At 35.6% G+C, this 19,522-nt stretch overlaps 1 long non-coding RNA gene across 1 annotated transcript; it reads left to right on the top strand.

The window, feature by feature from the left end:
- Positions 1–3,522: 3,522 nt before the first annotated feature.
- Positions 3,523–17,940, top strand: LOC309660173. Its single transcript, XR_014263234.1, has 2 exons — positions 3,523–15,384; positions 15,819–17,940. It is a non-coding gene; the product is annotated as an uncharacterized lncRNA (long non-coding RNA).
- Positions 17,941–19,522: the final 1,582 nt, after the last annotated feature.

The raw sequence follows: 19,522 nt of genomic DNA, 5'->3' as shown, positions 1-19,522 counted from the left end.
CACTGCATTTCAAAATCATACTGGAAGTCTTAGGTAATGCAGTTAAGACAAGAAAAAGAAATGAAAGGTATACCAGGTTGGGAAGGAAAAAACAAAACTGTATTTGTTTGCATTTTACATGATTATCTATGTAGAATATATGAAAAAACCAACCAAAAAACTCCTGAAATTATTAAATGATTATAGGAAGTTTTCAGGATACAATGTTAATATACAAAAGTCAATTGCTTTCCTATATACAAGCAATGAATGAGTGGAATTTGAAATTAAAAGTGCAAAAGCATTTATATTAGCATCCAAAAAATTAAATACTTAAGTGTAAATATAAAAAACTATATACAAGATCTACATGAGGAAAACTCTGACAAAAAATTAAAGAAGAACCAAACAAATGAAGAAATATTCCATGTTCATGAGTATAGAAAAACTCAATTTTGTCAGGATGTCAGTTCTTCCCAAATTTATCTATAGATTCAATGCAATTCCAATCAAAATCCCAGCAGGTTTTGTGGATATTGACAAAATGATTTTAAAGTTGGTGAAGCAAAATACCCAGAAGAGCAAACTTAATATTGAAGAAGAACAAATTGGAGACCTGACACTACCTAATTTTAAAACTTACTATAAGGCTACAGTAATCAATACAGTTTGGTATTGGTGAAAGAACAGACAAATAGATCAATGAAACAGAATAGAAAGGTTAAATAGAGTCACATAAATATAAGCAACTAATCTTTGACAGAGGAGCAAAGGTAATACAATGGAGTAAAGAAAGTCTTTTCAATAAATGCTGTCACACCAATTGGACATTTACATGTAAGAAAATGAATCTAGACAAAGACTGTACAGCCATCATAAAAATTAACTCAATATGGATTACAGACCTAAAGGTAGAAAGCAAAATTATAAATCACCTAGATGTTAACTTACAAGAAAATCTAGATGACCTTAGGTATGGTGATGAAATTTTAGATATGTCAAAGGCACGATCCATGAAAGAAATAATTGCTAATTTGAACTTCATTAAAATTAAAAACTTCTGTGAAAAACAACAAGAGAATTAGAAGACAAGTCACAGACTGGGATAAAACATTTGCAAAAGATATATCTGATAAATGATTGTTATCCAAAATATACAAAGTATTCTTAAAACTCAACAATTAAAAAAAAAAAACAATTAAAAAGTGGGCATACTACCTGAACAGACACAGCACCAAAGAGGATATAAAGATAGCAAATAAACATAGGAAAAGATGCTCAACATCGTATGTCATTAAGGAATTGCAGGTAAAACACCAATGAGATACCACTAACACCTATTAGAATAGCCATAATCTGGAACAGTGACACCACCAACTGCTTGTGGGGATGTAGAGTAACAGGATCTCTCATTCATTGGTAGTGGGAATGCAAAGTAGTACAGTCACTGTGGAAGATAGTTTGGCAGTTTCCTACAAAACTAAATATGCTCTTATCAGATGATCCAGCAAATGCACTCTGTTATTTAACCAAATGAGGCAAAAACTTTTGTACACACAAATACCTGCACAGGATATTTATTACAGCTTTATTCATAATCATTAAAACTTGTGAGCAACCAAGGTGTCCTTTAGTACATGAATGGATAAATAATCTGTGGTACATCCAGACAACAGAATATTATTCAGCTCTAAAAAATGAGTTATCAAGCCATAAAAAGACATGAAGACACCTTAAATGCATATTACAAATAAAAGAAACCAAACTGAAGAGATTACATACTGTACTTATTCCAACTCTATGATGACGTTTTGGAAAAAGTGAAACTATGGAGACAGTAAAATGATCAGTGATTGTCAGGGGTTGGTGGGAGCAGGGTTGAACTGGTAGAGCACAGAGGATTTTCAGCACAGGGAAACTATTATCTGTTATATTATAATGGGTGATAAATGCATTATACATTTGTCAAAATGAATAGAACAAACAACAGCAAGACTGAACCCTAATGTGAACTATGACCCTCTGGGTGATCATGTGTCCATGTAGGTGCATAGATTATAACAAATATACCACTCTGTTGGTGGTTATCAATAGTGGAGCAGACTCTGTGTGTTTGGGGATGGGGGATGAGGGAAATCTCTATATTTTCCACATAATTTTGTTGTTAACCTAATACGACTCTTAAAAAATGTCTTTAAAAATAGTCTACCTCTCAGTAGATTCTGTAAGATTAAAAGGTAGAATATAGAGCCATCTAAATGTTTGGACTATAGAAAATAATCAATACATAGTTTACCTTAAAAAAATGCTACTTTGAACATCTTTCTACAACATGATTACTTGTATAAGTATAGTGGTAACAGTAGAGAGACACATACAAGTGAAGTTGCTGGATAGTATTATATACACCTCATCAACTTCACAAAACATTGAGAAATTGTTTTTCAAAATATTTGTACCCTTTAAGAGTATAAAGAGCTCTGTAGCTCTCATCTTGCCAGCCCATGGTGTTATGAGAAATTACACATTCCCAATGTGTATCGTTAAGAAAACAGTATTCAAATTTCTTAATAATGGAAAGAAAAGAAAAAAAGTAGCAAATTGGAAAAAATGTAAATAGACAATTCATGGAGGAAACATATCAACTGACAATACACATAGGAAAGATGCTTAACGTAATTAGAAATAAAGAAAATGTTAATAAAAATGTTAACTATTAATCCTTACCAAGAGACTGGCAAATTTTCTTTTTAAATAACAGAAGTGTAGTGTCAGAAGAAAAGGTGAGCTATAGTCATTTTATGCTACTTAAACACACTGGTGATAGATACATTGATTTTTTCTTTATGTAATGCACCACAGAGAGTACCTTCATAAAATAACACTATATATGTCAGTCATGGGGTGTGTTAAAGAAGAAAGTTCTGATTATGAAGACTTTATTTCAGCAACCACTAAGAGATGACTGATTTTGTCTAGAACAACAGTTCTGTGTTTGAGACCATTTGATTGGTGAGCAACAAATATAGCTCAGAATTTTCAGTTTCCTCTATTTGGGCATATTGATTTACAGCTCTACAAGAGAAGTGTTGTCCAAATGGGCAATCTACTTTTCATTTGTACTTGTTTACACTTGTATTCCTTTCTTTGCTTATACTGGTCTCTACTGAGGACCCTTTAATGCTGCAGACACCAGAAAAGGCCTATGCTCCAATAAACAACTTTTTTTTTTCTCATAGAATGTGAATACGATGCATAAAACTTAATTAGTTTGTTGGAAAAAATAACCTAGCTACAGCCCATAGCTTCGGTTTCTCCCACTTGATTAGTGACCTGTTAACATTGGTGTCCTTGAGGTATGGCTACATATTCTGGGAAGCACTATGAAGACAGCTTATTTGCTCTAGGAAACTCAAACAGTAGGTTTGCTTTTTTAGCAAAGCTTATGTGTAAATGCAAGGATGAAAGACATTCTTTTCCTATAGTGCCCCAGTAAGTATAGGTTCTTTCCATATGCCAAAATATATCAATAATATTTAAGGCACGGTTTTTCAACTTGGCATGGACTTTTAGGATGAGACAGTTATTCGCTGGGTTGGGGGGCAGGGTGCTATCCTGTGCATTGCAGGATTTTTAGCAGCATTTCGAGCATCTACTCACTAGATGCCAGAAGCATTTCCAGTTGTGACAATCAAAGAATGTCTCCAGACACTGTAAATGTCCTCTGGGGGCAAAAAGGGCCCCAGTTGAAAACCAATGATGTAAGGGAAATCATAAAAACTACAATTTCAAGAAAGATAGATGTCTGAATTTTACCCCAATTCTACTATATTAGTTACTGAAACATACTCTCTGAGTTGCAGTTTCCTCATCTGTAAAATTTGGGTAATATTGTTCATACTTACATCACGGCCTACAGCCATTCTGCAACGTTTTGTGCCTTCCAGTGTGATTATTTTCATCCTTTAGGAGGATTAGGAGTTCATTTCCTGAGAAATGTGAGAGGACAAGAGTGATGGGTGGTCTCCTGCGGCTGCACACATCTAAAGCTACTTGGTGGGTATTTGCACTCTAGAATTAAGGCATGTATGCCTTCAAAAATTCTGAAAGGGAATTCTCTTCCTTGAACCAAGGAAGTCTGCAAAGTGAATTCCGTGTTTAGGCTTTCTTCCAGTTCAACTGAAGCTGAAGATACGTGAAAACCACATTGCAACTGTCTAAGTTAGCTCAGAAATAGGGGGAAAAAAAGGTTGCTTTTTCACTCAACTCTGCAGCAAGGAGTTGAAGTTTGTCCTACCGCAAACAGGATTCCAATTCATAACTACGACCCCTCTCCAAACATGATAATGCTTTCATTTAAAATACAGTAAATCTTAAGCGAACATATATTTAAATATATAGTTCAGTTGAAGTTTCTCTTTCCACGCCCAGAAAGGACTTTGAAACACTGTACAATTTTTCAGAACTTCTAGTCTCAGGGATTTCTCCTACACTAGTCATATTTGACCACCCTATGTCCTTAGAGAAAAAGATTTCTCTTTGGCCCATAAGCAGTAAGTCAGCATTTGTTTAAGGGAACACTTTGTTTCCACCTTGTGAGAATAGTACACAGTTTATATTACAGTAGCTTTCAGACAGATTTCAACAAAATATAGACATTGTTGATGATGAACTGATACCCTGACTTGAGTTATTACAGTGGAAACAAGGAAATTAAGTCATCCTCAAAGAATGATAAACAGGAATTAGTGGAACAGTAGCTCTTTTTTTTTCTATAGATGAAAGCTAAGAGTTTAAAATCTTAGAATACAATGCAAGGCAAAAAGACAGCAGTGGTAAGTACAGAAGGGAAAGAGCACAGCAGACGTTAGAGGACATATGTCTTTGTCATCATATCAGGGACACAGAAGCCTAGAGGATTTGCTGTGAGCATAAATCTGCATATAAAGTTAAAGAATTGTGGAATTGGACAGTAGGATAGAGGCTGTTTTCCTTATACAGAATGCCTTTTCTCCTCTTTACCATAGATCTTATACATCTTTCTTTTTTTAAGGGTTAATGGAAAAGTTTATCACAGCAGAGATACTCACTATTTAATCAGTGATTTACCCTGACTCATGTGCTACTAGTGAGTGCTTGTCTGTTTTGTTAACACACACAAGTCAGAAGATCGTCAGTGTAAAGGAAGCATGGTTCTTTACGTGGCACATAACTCTTACATCTAAACTGGTTAGTCATGCTTGGTGTGTAACCATCTGTTTGTGTTCATTTAGCTATTGAGGATTGTGATATCTGAATCTGGAAATGTGTTTCTTTGTAGGAAATGTAGTGATAGTAATCAATAGTTGACCGATAAGTCACACAGGACTAATGTCTCTAAAATTTCTTAACAGTTGGTGTTGGTTCTAATGCTGAACATCTAGTTTTATTAGAAGGAAAGAGGATATTTAGGCAAACTGGATTAGACACATTGACTAGATGAGTGATAGGTGTACAAAATGTAATCTGGGGCTTGTGGCTGACTAAGACTCTCAAAACAACTTCAACCAATCATTGCTGCGGACATACCTGGGGCATTTTTAAATCATCTGAAACAACCTACCTTTGAAATGATACATTCAGGTAGCCCAACCCCATGACAAGTTTCTGTCTCTAGCTTCCTCATATAGTTACTCACAACACCACTGCTTTTTGACCTCGTAAAGCTATTCAAAGTATTAGTTACTCTTTTGTCGTTAATCCTAAACCATTTCCATCCTTCCATGTTAGGTTTTTCTGTATCAGTTTTCTTATTGATTATATTGACTGTCTTTTCAGCACGACCAGGGAAAATTCCAACCCCAGATAAATCTTTTTATCTTCTCTGAACCTAAACACTATCCAAAGAGAAATCAACCGACACTCACAGATCGGTGCTTCAACACAGCCATGGTCTTCAACATAAATTGGATCCTGGCAATCCTATTATGTTTATTTTTCCCCATTTACACAGTAGATATTTCAAATGTTTCCATTCTTATAAAAACATTTTTCACATACTATCCATCAGACTTAATTTTCAGCAGATGTTTTTGCATAATGTTCATAGAAAGAGGTAAGCAATGAGATGAGAATTTGAACAACTTCCACCTACAGATATACAGGTGGACTTACCCCTACTTTTTTGCTTTCTTACTAAAGCATAGAAGGGGTGTTCTTTCTACACCTTATTCCTTTCTAATCCATTCCTCCCCATCACATTCCTGACTCTTATCCCATCTTGCCATCTCTCAAAGCTCACTCCATTTGTTACCTCCTCTCTTTCCCTTACATGTAACCACTACTTTCTCTGCATTAAAATTGAGAAGACAATATGTATTAATATTTAAGTGTTCTCCATCTTTACATTCTCCCCAACTCCATGTTTAGAAATGAAATTCACTCCATTTTATATCCAACATCATAAGCCTATGAAACACAGAATGAATGTCCTCCTGACCTTGGTAAAATAAGTGAAGGGATAAATATACAAAACATCTATAGACAAGTAAAGAAAAGAAAAGCTTGTGAGAAAAAGGTCCAGGGGTGACAGTGAGGGCTATATTTCAGTGTCTACATTTACACCAAACTAAAATCCCATAACTGTGAATAAATTAAGGACAAAATTGTATTAGCTATTAGACTGCAATGATATTTCAGACAGTCACCATGGAGGCCGTACTGAATTTGAAATTTCAGTTTTTAAAAACATATAAATTGGATGTTTCATGTAGAAAACAAGATTTATGTGACATTTTTATTTCATAGAACTTAAGTAGTTTAAACTTATCTTTTTCATTTGCAAACTGATTTCTGTTTTTTTAAATTTTTTAAAATTAAAAGCAAAGATGTCAATGTCAGATGTGCCTGAGTTAGTTTAATAATGACATTCTACACTTCCAGTGTAGACTGAATTCATAGAAATAATGCTATTAATTGTGGTACTATAATCAGGAAAACTTTAAAATTAGAGAAAGGAATACCACTACCAGAAATATGTATGCTATTTATTTCATAGCCTTCTATTTCTTCTGTGTAGATACAATAACCTCTCATTATCTGAGAATACTAATTAAAATTTTGTAGAAATCTTTTCTGTTTCCTGTTTAATCCTTTTTACTTCCTTTCCATAAGATTAAGTAAAAGAGATAAAGTTTTACCGATATTTCCAATATTTTTTTCCTTTTTACATTCAACCACTATTAAAGACTTGCCACAATACTAATGAGAAAGAGGGTTCTACATCCAATCTTAGGCAATATTCTGTTTTTCCTACAGGTAATTATGTTGGGTCAAAATATAAACTATATGTTTATAAAGAATATTATAAAGGAACAAAGAAGAGCTTCTTACTGTACTGTAAGTTGTTTTTTAAAACCAATACCTGGGTTTAGATATTTTATTTGAATTTTTCTGGTTCTGACTTATCTCTGCCGTTGGTTTTATAAACTAGAAGGTATATACATTCATGTACATATGGATACATACATACATACATACTTTCTGAGCCAAAATTAACCATTATAACATTTTCTTCCCCTTAAGTTTGTTTACATATTATTAAAATGGTTAATATAATAGTTTTCACTTTTGTATTTTATTTCAATTCAGCTAACAATTACTGAATGTTTTCTATTAATTACATATTGATATTATAACAAGAAGAATAAAGATGAATTATTGTACATGCCTCTCTGGGAGATAAAAATACCAAAGGGAGATACACAAATAAAGAAGTAATGTGAATTAAATGATATACTACAAAACTGGCCTATGGACAAAGCACTAGAAGTGGACAGATAAATTATGTGGTGGAATTAGAGAAAGTAGATGATCATCAAAGCTTATATTATCTAGAAAAGAAGAGAGAAGGAAGGACAAATCATGGAAAATTTATTGCATGAGCAAAGCATCAAGATATTTTGTTTCTTCAAAACAAATGATCACAACAAAATTCCCAAGATGGTTTTAAATTCCAAATAGGACAGCAGTAAAGAACTATGGCAAGTAAAGAACTATGACTTCCACAACATCTAGAATAAGCCCGTGTGGATCTGCCACTCAGGTAAATATCATTCATCAAGTACATCGTAACAGAAAAGCCCTTTTAGAAGCATACATCTAGAACACCTATAATGAAATACAAAGTCGTGTTGAAATCATACTAAGGTAAACAGGCCATTATGCAGGTATTTTATGTAGCACTGCATCATGTGATTAAGGAAAATAATTTGCCAAAAACCATGGTTAAATGTATGTGTGCATGCAGTCACTGGCACATACTTTTGTGTTGGAAGGGATGCAAGGAGGTATTATAAGCTAACCCTTAGTACAGGGAATATGATAATTTGATTTAGATTACTAAAGAGAAAGTATCTTCATGGTAATAACATTGTCTTGAAGAACAAAAACATAAATACATAACTTGCACAAACTGTTCTCTCGGGATTTTTTATACCATCTCATTCAACACATAACATATTTTGACATTTTAGTGGACTCCTTGACTCCTTGAATTGTATCTTTTTTTACTTTGATTGGAATATGCTTTCCTAACTATTTTACCAATGATGTAACCACAACCCTTTTGGTGAGAAATGAATTTATTAAAAAAATAGAAATAAGCTTTGAAATAAAATTTAGGCAGGTGAATTCATTATAGTACATATTAAACACACACTTTAATGCATGCAAAGAAAGTAGGAAGAGCAACTGTCACAGAAAAAAATGCAACTGAAATCTTATCTGAGGTCTTGTTCAAACTAGCAAAATCACTCTTGAAAAGAAATAGAAATGTATCCATACCCATTCTTATAAATCAAGCCTACCTCAGTCAGATGCTGGGTGATGTCTCACAGAGTAACAGAGATAGAAGAGAATGAAGCTTTGTTTGCCTTTTGTACTTAGCATACTTTATCTGATTTACCCACTCTGTCCCTTTGCCTGCCTCCCCTTCCTTGACAGTACAGTTCAGTACAACTTTGACTCCAAATGAATAAAAATACAAAACCTGATATATTTTTAACAATGACATATATAATAGACTTCTGTGAGTTGGGGCAATTAATTACTCCTAATTTTATAACTACACTCTTAGAGGAATCTTTAGAAAGAATAACATTTTTATATACCTTTTCCATCCTTAATTAAAATATTTATACTCTAGGAATTAAGGCAAGTGAGATAGCTGAATATTAATGAATTACTATGTTATTTAGAAGAAAAAAATGTATATATCTATATATATACATCCCTATAGATATATAGGGATGTCTATCTATTTATATATAAATAGACATCTATATCTATTTAGATACTGATATATCTATCTCCTTTCCTTTCCAAGAATATGCTTCCAACCTGCTGCACCTGTGGTGAACTCTAATTGCAACTCCTCTTTCTCTTGTCTCTTTAAGCTACATGAGAATGATTGATTATTCTACTTTGTTCTCCTGTTTCACATTAAATCTCAGCTTGAATGGAGTAATTAAATATACAAACTGCACTGTCTCTGCGTAACAGACATTTGTCATTCTTTTAAGCCATATGTAATGACTGAATACTTTTAGTATATTTGAAAATTCTCCCAAAGGAAAATACAGAAATTTGCCTTTCCTGCCAGAGTGCATAGATTTGCCCTAGGCTCCACAAATCAAAATCAATGTGTGAAGCTTTAATCTAAAAACTGGTCATGTGGAGAAGCAAGCAACACATAGAATTTGTTATCATGTTATGGGTGGCTGCAACAATGTTCCTCTTTCAGGGTCAGCTTGGCAGTAATTCTAGCTGTTGTGCCTGGTGGCAGCATGTGCACAGCAAGCTGCAGGGTCTGTGCCTGGAACTGGCTGGGGTCAGTACATTTCCACTGGAAGAGTCTTGTAGTATCATTTTCTTGATGCTCCTGACTACGAGCCATTACAGCCTGATACTCAGGCATTTCTTAAGATTCTGTGGGCTCCATAATAGCAATTGATCCGTTCATTTCCTCTAGAAACTATTTAAAGGATGTTTTGGTTGCTTGCAAACAAAAAAAGAGAACCTTCTGACACATATTCTAATACAAATTTTAAATCATATAAAATAATTCATTACTTCAAGTTATTTGAAATATGTGATAGAGAACTTGTATTGACAAGAACAGAGAGCAGAAATCATTTAAAGCAGCACACCTGCCCACAGATGTAGAGAATGAATTAATATTTTCCCTTGCTAGGGGAAATATATTTTTCTTATAATTCTATACTTTATGGTGTTCTCATTTTATACTCTGAATTCAATATAGTTTAGGTATAGAAAGGAAAAATGGGCTCCATTAGAATTATGGTTAATACATAATTTCAGGTTGTGGCTTACTGTTAAGATTTTACCTTGTTCCATACCAGCACACCTTTAATCTTTGAGAGATGTCTGATGATGTTAACGACTCTCTTTAATTTTCATCTTATCAAAGTTTTCAATAAGCTTTCCAAATGAGCTGTGAGCTTTTGCTTATATGGTTGCTTTCTTTCTAAAAATATAACTATATGGTCAGCTTTCTTTATAAGGGCTTTGGAAGGAAAACAATTCAAGGGCAATGCCCCGAGCCACTGTTATGTGTAGGTATTTTTTGTAATAGTATATAGGAAGTGTCTTAGTTCAGGAAAAAAAATTTAAGGTAGAAATTTGACAGAAATATATTTCTGCTATGGAAGGGGATTTAAGCCTACCCTCATGCCATGATTTAAAAAGCAATCCTGATCTAGGTAGAGAATGCAAATAACAGAAAGCACAGACACTGTGTGCTTCAGTTAGAAGAAAGCAAGATGCAACATTATGCAGCCATCCCAGGGATTAACAAGCCAATTTTAATACTTCTCTGGGACCATAATTACAATCACTAAAAGGGGAAACAGACATCTTAGAGCAGATGGTGTGGGTAAAGAGTGAGATGGGACATGCAGCAGAGGATCTTCACCAGGAAAGCAGAATCTATGATCTACAAATGCTTGGTCTACAGTAGTCAACACTAATACTTAGGAGGTAACTGGTGATGGAGATTAGAAGCTAGTGTGATATCTCTAACATTTTTTTCCATATACGTGTATGTGTGTGTACATTGAGAATTAAATTAAAAAAAGAATAATGCAGATATTATCAGAATTTCTAACACCATACAGTATGTTTTAAACTACAAAATATCCTTTAAAATGACTGAACACTCTTTACTTTGGATAGTATGCAGCAAAATAACTGAATATTAAAACATATCCATTTGATTAAAGCATCCATTTTATGCTTACTGAAGGTTTTCTCTTACAATTTCTTTTTCCTGACCTTATTTACCAGCTTCCAGTCTCAGAAAGTACTTATAAAGGCAGTTACATACAAAACAGTAACGGCAGGCTTATAACTGGGAATATATATTTGCCTGCTTCATAAGAAGAAAAGAGATTAGCAGTCCTAGAAATAGCAGATCTACTGAAAAATTTTGGTAGCCACGTTCATCAACTTTGAAAAAGTTGGTTTAATGAAGACTGATATGGTGACAACTTCTCCCAATTCTCACCCTACCCAGACACTGAACATGAAATTCCACTCCCAGGAAATTTCCCTAATGTACTGCATTCTGAATTCTAAAATATTTGTGAGACTTTATTTAGCACTCATTATAGCCCAGAGCCTGACACATAGTCAGCTTTTGATATGTATGTCTTGAATGTATGAATTAAATGTTTTGAAAATTAGTGCAGGATCATCTGATTGATCACTTAAATATTTATGTATTATAATATGAGCAACTCAATAAATTTTATATAGCTTAGTTTAGGTTTGGATGCTAAATAAAACTGATCAAGTGAATTAAATGGTTCATTATGGGCTTATTTGCACTGCAAAGGGAATTGTAAAATTGAATTCTCTTTTGGATATGTTATCCAGAGTTATTACTGACAAATTGCTTATCATAACTTAATTCACTGACAGTAATATATTATTTAATTTTCATATTAAAGTGTAAGATGAAAATATTGAAACTGTAATTCTAATTGTATTATCAGGCACCTATGCTAAATTGAGAATTAATCATGCATTTTAAAACAGACAAAAGTTAGTCCATGCAAACTTTAACAATTTGAATGACTTATGTAAGACTATTTATAAATTTCTGTGAACTTCTGATGTAATGCAGGGAGGCCCCCTTACTACTCTTCACACACTTTATCGTAGCTCTTTAACTTGGGAATGGTGAGGAAGAATGTTTACCACTGCCTATATGCTACTGATAAACATCAATTGGAATTTTGTCTTCCTCTGGGTATCCTGATTATACTTTTGAAAATCTGTGATGACAATCTTCTCATTCTCGGACACATTTCTAAGGCAAAATTAAAAATTCAATCAAATATTTCACTTTTGTTTGACTCTTCGGAGTCCTAAAAATTGGGGAAAGAAAGATGCAAAAAAAAAAAAAAGAGAGCATCGGAATCACAGCTAACTGCTGAACAATCATTGACAGGAAGACACTGGAACTCACCAAAAAAGATCCAAAGACAAAGGATAAGCCATAATGAGGATAAGCCATAATGAGATGGTAGGAGGGGTACAATCACAATAAAATCAAATCCCATAACCTCTGGGTAGGTGACTCACAAACTGGAGAACAATTATACCACAGACATCCATCCACTGGAGTGAAGGTTCTGAGCCCAACATCAGGCTTCCCAACCTGGGCGTCTGGCAATGGGAGGGGGAATTCCCAGAGAATCAGACTTTGAAGGCTAGTGGGATTTCACTACAGGACTTTGACAGGACTGGGGGAAACAGAGACTCCATTTTTGGAGGGCACACACAAGGTAGTATACACATCAGGACCCAGGAGGAAGGAGCAATGACCCCATAGGAGACAGAACCAGACATAACTGCTAGTGTTGGAGGGTCTCCTGCAGAGGTGGGGGGTAGCTGTGGCTCACAGAGGGGACAAGGACACTGGCAGCAGAAGTTCTGGGATGTACTCCTTGGAATGAGCCCTCCTGGAGTCCACCATTAGCCTCACCAAAGAGCCTGTAGCCTCCAGTGCTGGGTCGCCTCAGTCCAAACAACCAACAGGGAGAGAACTCAGCCCCACCCATCAGCAGACAAGTGGATTAAAGTTTTACTCAGCTCTACCCACCAGAGCAACACCCAGCTCTACCCACCACCAGTCTCTCCCATCAGGAAGCTTCCACAAGCCTCTCAGATAGCCTCATACACCAGAAGGCAGACAGCAGAAGCAAGAAGAACTACAATCCTGCAGCCTGTGAAACAAAAACCACATTCACAGAAAGATAGGTAAAATGAAAAGGCAGACAACTAGGTACCAGATGAAGGAACAAGATAAAACCCCAGAAAAACGACTAAATGAAGTGGAATAGGCAAGCTTCCAGAAAAAGAATTCAGAATAATGATAGTGAAGATGATCCAGGACCTCGGAAAAAGAAGGGAGGCAAAGATCGAGAAGATGCAAGAAATGTTTAACAAAGACCTAGAAGAATTAAAGAACAAACACCTAGAAGAATTAAAGAACAAACAAACAGAGATGAACCATACAATAACTGCAATGAAAAATACACTAGAAGGAATCAATAGCAGAATAATTGAGGCAGAAGAACGGATAAGTGACCTGGAAGACAGAATGGTGGAATTCACAGCTGTGGAACACAATAAAGAAAAAAGAATGAAAAGAAATGAAAACAGCCTAAGAGACCACTGGGACAACATTAAGTGCACCAACATTTGCATTATAGGGGTCCTAGAAGGAGAAGAGAGAGAGAAAGGACCTGAGAAAATACCTGAAGAGATTATAGTTGAAAACTTCCCTAACATGGGAAAGGAAACAGCCATAAAAGTCCAGGAAGCACAGAGAGCCTTATACAGGATAAACCCAAGGAGAAACACACTGAGACACATAGTAATTAAACTGACAAAAATTAAAGACAAAGAAAAATTATTAAAAGCAACAAGGGAAAAAGGACAAATAACATACAAGGCAACGCCCATAAGGTTAACAGCTGATTTCTCAGCAGAAACTCTACAAGCCAGAAGGAAGTGGCATAATATATTTAAAGTGATGAAAGGAAGGGAAGAAGTTACAACCAAGATTACTCTACCTTGCAAGGATCTCATTCAGATTCAATGGAGAAATCAAAAGCTTTAAATACAAGCAAAAGCTAAGAGAATTCAACACCACCAAACCAGCTCTACAACAAAAGCTAAAGGAACTTCTCTAAGTGGGAAACACAAGAGAAGAAAAGGACCTACAAAAAGAAACCCAAAACAATTAAGAAAATGGTCATAGGAACATACATATCAATAATTACCTTACATGTGAACAGATTAAATGCTCCAACCAAAAGACATATGCTGACTGAATGGATACAAAAACAAAACCCATATATATGCTGTCTACAAGAGACTCATTTCAGACCTAGGGACACATACAGACTGAAAGTGAGGGGATGGAAAAAGATATTCCATGCAAATGCAAATCAAAAGAAAGTTGGAGTAGCAATACTCATATCAGATAAAATAGACTTTAAAATAAAGAATGTTACAAGAGACAAGGATGGACACTACATAATGATCAGGGGAACAATCCACGAAGAAGATACAACAATTATAAATATTTATGCACCCAACATAGGAGCACCTCAATACATAAGGCAAAAGCTAACAGCTATAAAAGAGGAAGTTGACAGTAACACAATAATAGTGGGGGACTTTAACACCTCACTTACACCAATGGACAGATCATCCAAACAGAAAATTAATAAGGAAACACAAGCTTTAAATGACACAATAGACCAGATAGATTTAATTGATATTTATAGGACATTCCATCCCAAAACAGCAGATTACACTTTCATCTCAAGTGTGCATGGAACATTCTCCAGGATAGATCACATCTTGGGTCACAAATCAAGCCTCAGTAAATTTAAGAAAATTGAAATCATATCAAGCATCTTTTCTGACCACAACGCTAAGAGATTAGAAATGAATTACAGGCAAAAAAACCCCGTAAAAAACACAACCACATGAAGGCTAAACAATATGTTACTAAATAACCAAGAGATCACTGAAGAAATCAAAGGGGAAATCAAAAAATACCTAGAGACAAATGACAATGAAACCATGATGATCCAAAACCTATGGGATGCAGCAAAAGCAGTTCTAAGTGGGAAGTTTATAGCAATACAATCCTACCTCAAGAAACAAGAAAAATCTCAAATAAACAACCTAGCCTTACACCTAAACTAAAGAAAGAAGAACAAACAAAACCCAAAGTTAGTAGAAGGAAAGAAATCATAAAGATCAGATCAGAAATAAATGAAATAGAAACAAAGAAAACAATAGCAAAGATCAATAAAACTAAAGGTTGGGGCTTCCCTGGTGGCGCAGTGGTTGAGAGTCTGCCTGCTAATGCAGGGGACACGGGTTCGCGCCCTGGTCTGGGAAGATCCCACATGCTGCGGAGCAACTAGGCCCGTGAGCCACAATTACTGAGCCTGCGCGTCTGGAGCCTGTGCTCCGCAACAGGAGAGGCCGCGATGGTGAGAGGCCCGCACACCGCGATGAAGAGTGGCCCCCGCTTGCCGCAACTACAGGAAGCCCTAGCACAGAAACGAAGACCCAACATAGCAATTAATCAATCAATCAATAAATCTTTAAAAAAAAAAAAAAAAAACAAGAGTCACTCACAAGACAGAGTAAATGAGTAATTATTGTGATCTAATTGTTGTAGAATACTAAAAAAAATACATATATATATATATATATATTTAAAAAAAAAAACAAAAAAAAAACTAAAGGTTGGTTCTTTGAGAAGATAAACAAAATTGATAAACTTTTAGCCAGACTCATCAAGAAAAAGAGGGAGAGGACTCAAATCAATAAAATTAGAAATGAAAAAGGAGAAGTTACAATGGACACCGCAGAAATACAAAGCATCATAACAGACTACTACAAGCAACTCTATGCCAATAAAATGGACAACCTGGAAGAAATGGACAAATTCTTAGAAAGGTATAACCTTCCAAGACTGAACTGGAAGACATAGAAAATATGAACAGACCAATCACAAGCACTGAAATTGAAACTGCAATTAAAAATCTTCCAACAAACAAAAGTCCAGGACCAGATGGCTTCACAGGTGAATTCTATCAAACATTTAGAGAAGAGCTAACACCCATCCTTCTCAAACTCTTCCAAAAAACTGCAGAGGAAGGAACACTCCCAAACTCATTCTACAAGGCCACCATCATCCTGATACCAAAACCAGACAATGATACTATAAAAAAAGAAAATTAAAGACCAATATCACTGATGACTATAGATGCAAAAATCCTCAACCAAATACTAGCAAACAGAATCCAACAACACAGTAAAAGGACCATACACCATGATTCAGTGGGATTTATCCTAGAGATGCAGGATTCTTCAATATACACAAATCAGTCAATGTGATGCACCATATTAACAAATTAAAGAATAAAAAACATACGATTATCTGAATAGATGCAGAAAAAGCTTTTGACAAATTTCAACAAAATTTATGGTAAAAACTGTCCAGAAATTGGGAATAGAGGGAACCTATCTCAAACTAATAAAGCCCATATATGACAAACCCACAGCAAACATCATTCTCAATGGTGAAAACCTGAAAGCATTTCCTCTAAGATCAGGAAGAAGACAAGGAGGTCCACTCTTGCCCCTATTATTCAACGTAGTTTGGGAAGTCCTAGCCACAGCAATCAGAGAAGAAAAAGAAATAAAAGGAATACAAATTGTAAAAGAAGTAAAACTGTCACTGTTTGCAGATGACATGATACTATACATAGAGAATTCTAAAGATGCCACCAAAAAACTACTAGAGCTAATCAACGAATTTTGTATAGTTGCAGGATACAAAATTAATGCACAGAAATCTCTTGCATTCCTATACACTAACAATGAAAAATCAGAAAGAGAAATTAAGGAAACAATCCCATTCACCACTGCAACAAGAAGACTAAAATACCTAGGAATACACCTACCTAAGGAGACAATAGACCTGTATGCAGAAAACTATAAGACACAGAAAGAAATCAAAGATGACACAAACAGACGGGGATATATACCATGTTCCTGGACTGGAAGAATCAATATTGTGAAAATGACTCTACTACCCAAAGCAATCTACAGATTCAATGCAATCTCTATTAAATTACCAATGGCATTTTTTACAGAACTAGAACAAAACATCTTAAAATTTGTATGTACACACAAAAGACCCCGAATAGCCAAAGCAATCTTGAGGGAAAAAAAACAGCGCTGGAGGAATCAGACTCCCTGACTTCAGACTATACTACAAAGCTGCAGTAATCAAGGCAATATGGTACTGGCACAAAAACAGAAATATAGATCAATGGAACAGGATAGAAAGCCCAGAGATAAACCCATGCCCCCATGGTCAACTAATCTATGACAAAGGAGGCAAGGATATACAATGGAGAAAAGACAGTCTTCAATAAGTGGTGTTGGGAAAATTAGACAGCTACATGTAAAAGAATGAAATTAGAACACTCCCTAACACCATACACAAAAATAAACTCAAAATGGATTAAAGACCTAAATGTAAGACCAGATACTATAAGACTCTTAGAGGAAAACATAAGAAGAACACTCTTTGACATAAGTCACAGCAAGATCTTTTTTGACCCACCTCCTAGAGTAATGGAGATAAAAGCAAAACTAAACAAATGGGACCTAATGAAACTTAAAAGCTTTTGCACAGCAAAGGAAACCATAAACAAGACAAAAAGACAACCCTCAGAATGGGAGAAAATATTTGCAAATGAATCAACGGACAAAGGATTAATCTCCAAAATATATAAACAGCTCATGTGGCTCAATATTAAAAAAACAAACAACCCAGTCAAAAAATGGGCAGAACTGTGAGAAAATAAATTTGTTACTTAAGCCAAAAAAAAAAAAAAATGGGCATTAGACCTAAATAGGCATTTCTCCAAAGAAGACATATAGATGGCCAAGAAGCACATGAAAAGCTGCTCAACATCATTAATTATTAGAGAAATGCAAATCAAAATTACAATGAGGTATCATCTCACACCAGTCAGAATGGCCATCATCAAAAAATCTACAAACAATAAATGCTGGAGAGGGTGTGGAGAAAAGGGAACCCTCTTGCACTGTTGGTTGGAATGTAAATTGATGCAGCTACTATGGAGAACAGTATGGAGGTTCCTTACAAAACTAAAAATAGAACTGCCATATGACCCAGCAATCCCACACTACTGGGCATACATCCAGAGATTACCATAATTCAAAAAGATAAATGCTTCCCTGGGCCCAGCACAGGGACCAACTTTCCAGAGCCCTGAAGACAAGGGGTAACACCCCAAAATATGGACTCATTTTCCACTCTACCTTCATTGGCCGAGCAGCTGCCAAGAACAAAGGCCGCATCTCCCGATACCTGGCAAACAAATGCAGTATTACCTCACGAATTGATTGCTTCTCTGAGGTACCTACCAATGTATTTGGGGAAAAGCTTAGAGAACAAGTTGAGGAGCGGCTGTCCTTCTATGAGACTGGAGAGATTCCACGAAAGAATCTGGATGTCATGAAGGAGGCAATGGTTGAGGCAGAAGAAGCGGCTGCTGAGATTACTAGGCACGTGGAGAAACAGGAGAAGAAACGCTTGAAGAAGGAAAAGAAAAGGCTGGCTGCGATTGCCCTGCCGTCTTCAGAAAACAGCAGTAGTACCCTGGAGGAATGTGAGGAGACAAGTGAAAGACCCAAAAAGAAGAAAAAGCAACAGCCCCAGGAGGCTCCTCAGGAGAATGGAATGGAAGACCCATCTGTCTCCTCCAAATCCAAAAAAAAGAAATCTTTTTCCAAGGAGGAGCTGGTTAGTAGTGATCTTGAAGAGACAGCTGGCAGTGGAAGTCTTACCAAGAGGAAGAAATCTTTCCCCAAAGAGGAACCAGATAGTGACCCTGAAGAGTCAGGAAACAAGAGGGTCCCCAAGAAAAAGAGGAAATTCTCTTCCAAGGAGGAGCCTCTCAGCAGTGGACCTGAAGAGGCTGCTGCCAGCAAGAGCAGCAGCTCCAAGAAAAAGAAAAAGCTCTGAAAGCTATCCCAGGAAAATTAGAATGGACATTTCCCTAGTAGGGCATAACTTACAGAGATATTTCCCAACCCATCCCCTATAGCCCAATAAAAATAAAAAAAATAAAAAATAAAAAAAAGATAAATGCACCCAATGTTCACTGCAGCACTATTTACAACAGCCAGGTAATGGAAGCAACCTAAATGCCCATCGATAGGCGAATGGATAAAGATGTGATACATATATACAATGGAATATTACTCATCCATAAAAGGGAACAAAATTGGGTCATTTGTAGAGATGTAGATGGACCTAGAGACTGTCATACAGAGTGAAGTAAGTCAAAAAGAGAAAAACAAACATTGTATATTAACGCTTATATGTGGAATGTAGAAACATGGT

Source organism: Balaenoptera physalus, assembly GCF_965194825.1.
Source record: "Balaenoptera physalus genome assembly, chromosome: 4".
Taxonomy (NCBI): Eukaryota; Metazoa; Chordata; class Mammalia; order Artiodactyla; family Balaenopteridae; genus Balaenoptera; species Balaenoptera physalus.
This window is presented reverse-complemented; position numbering and strand designations above follow the sequence as displayed.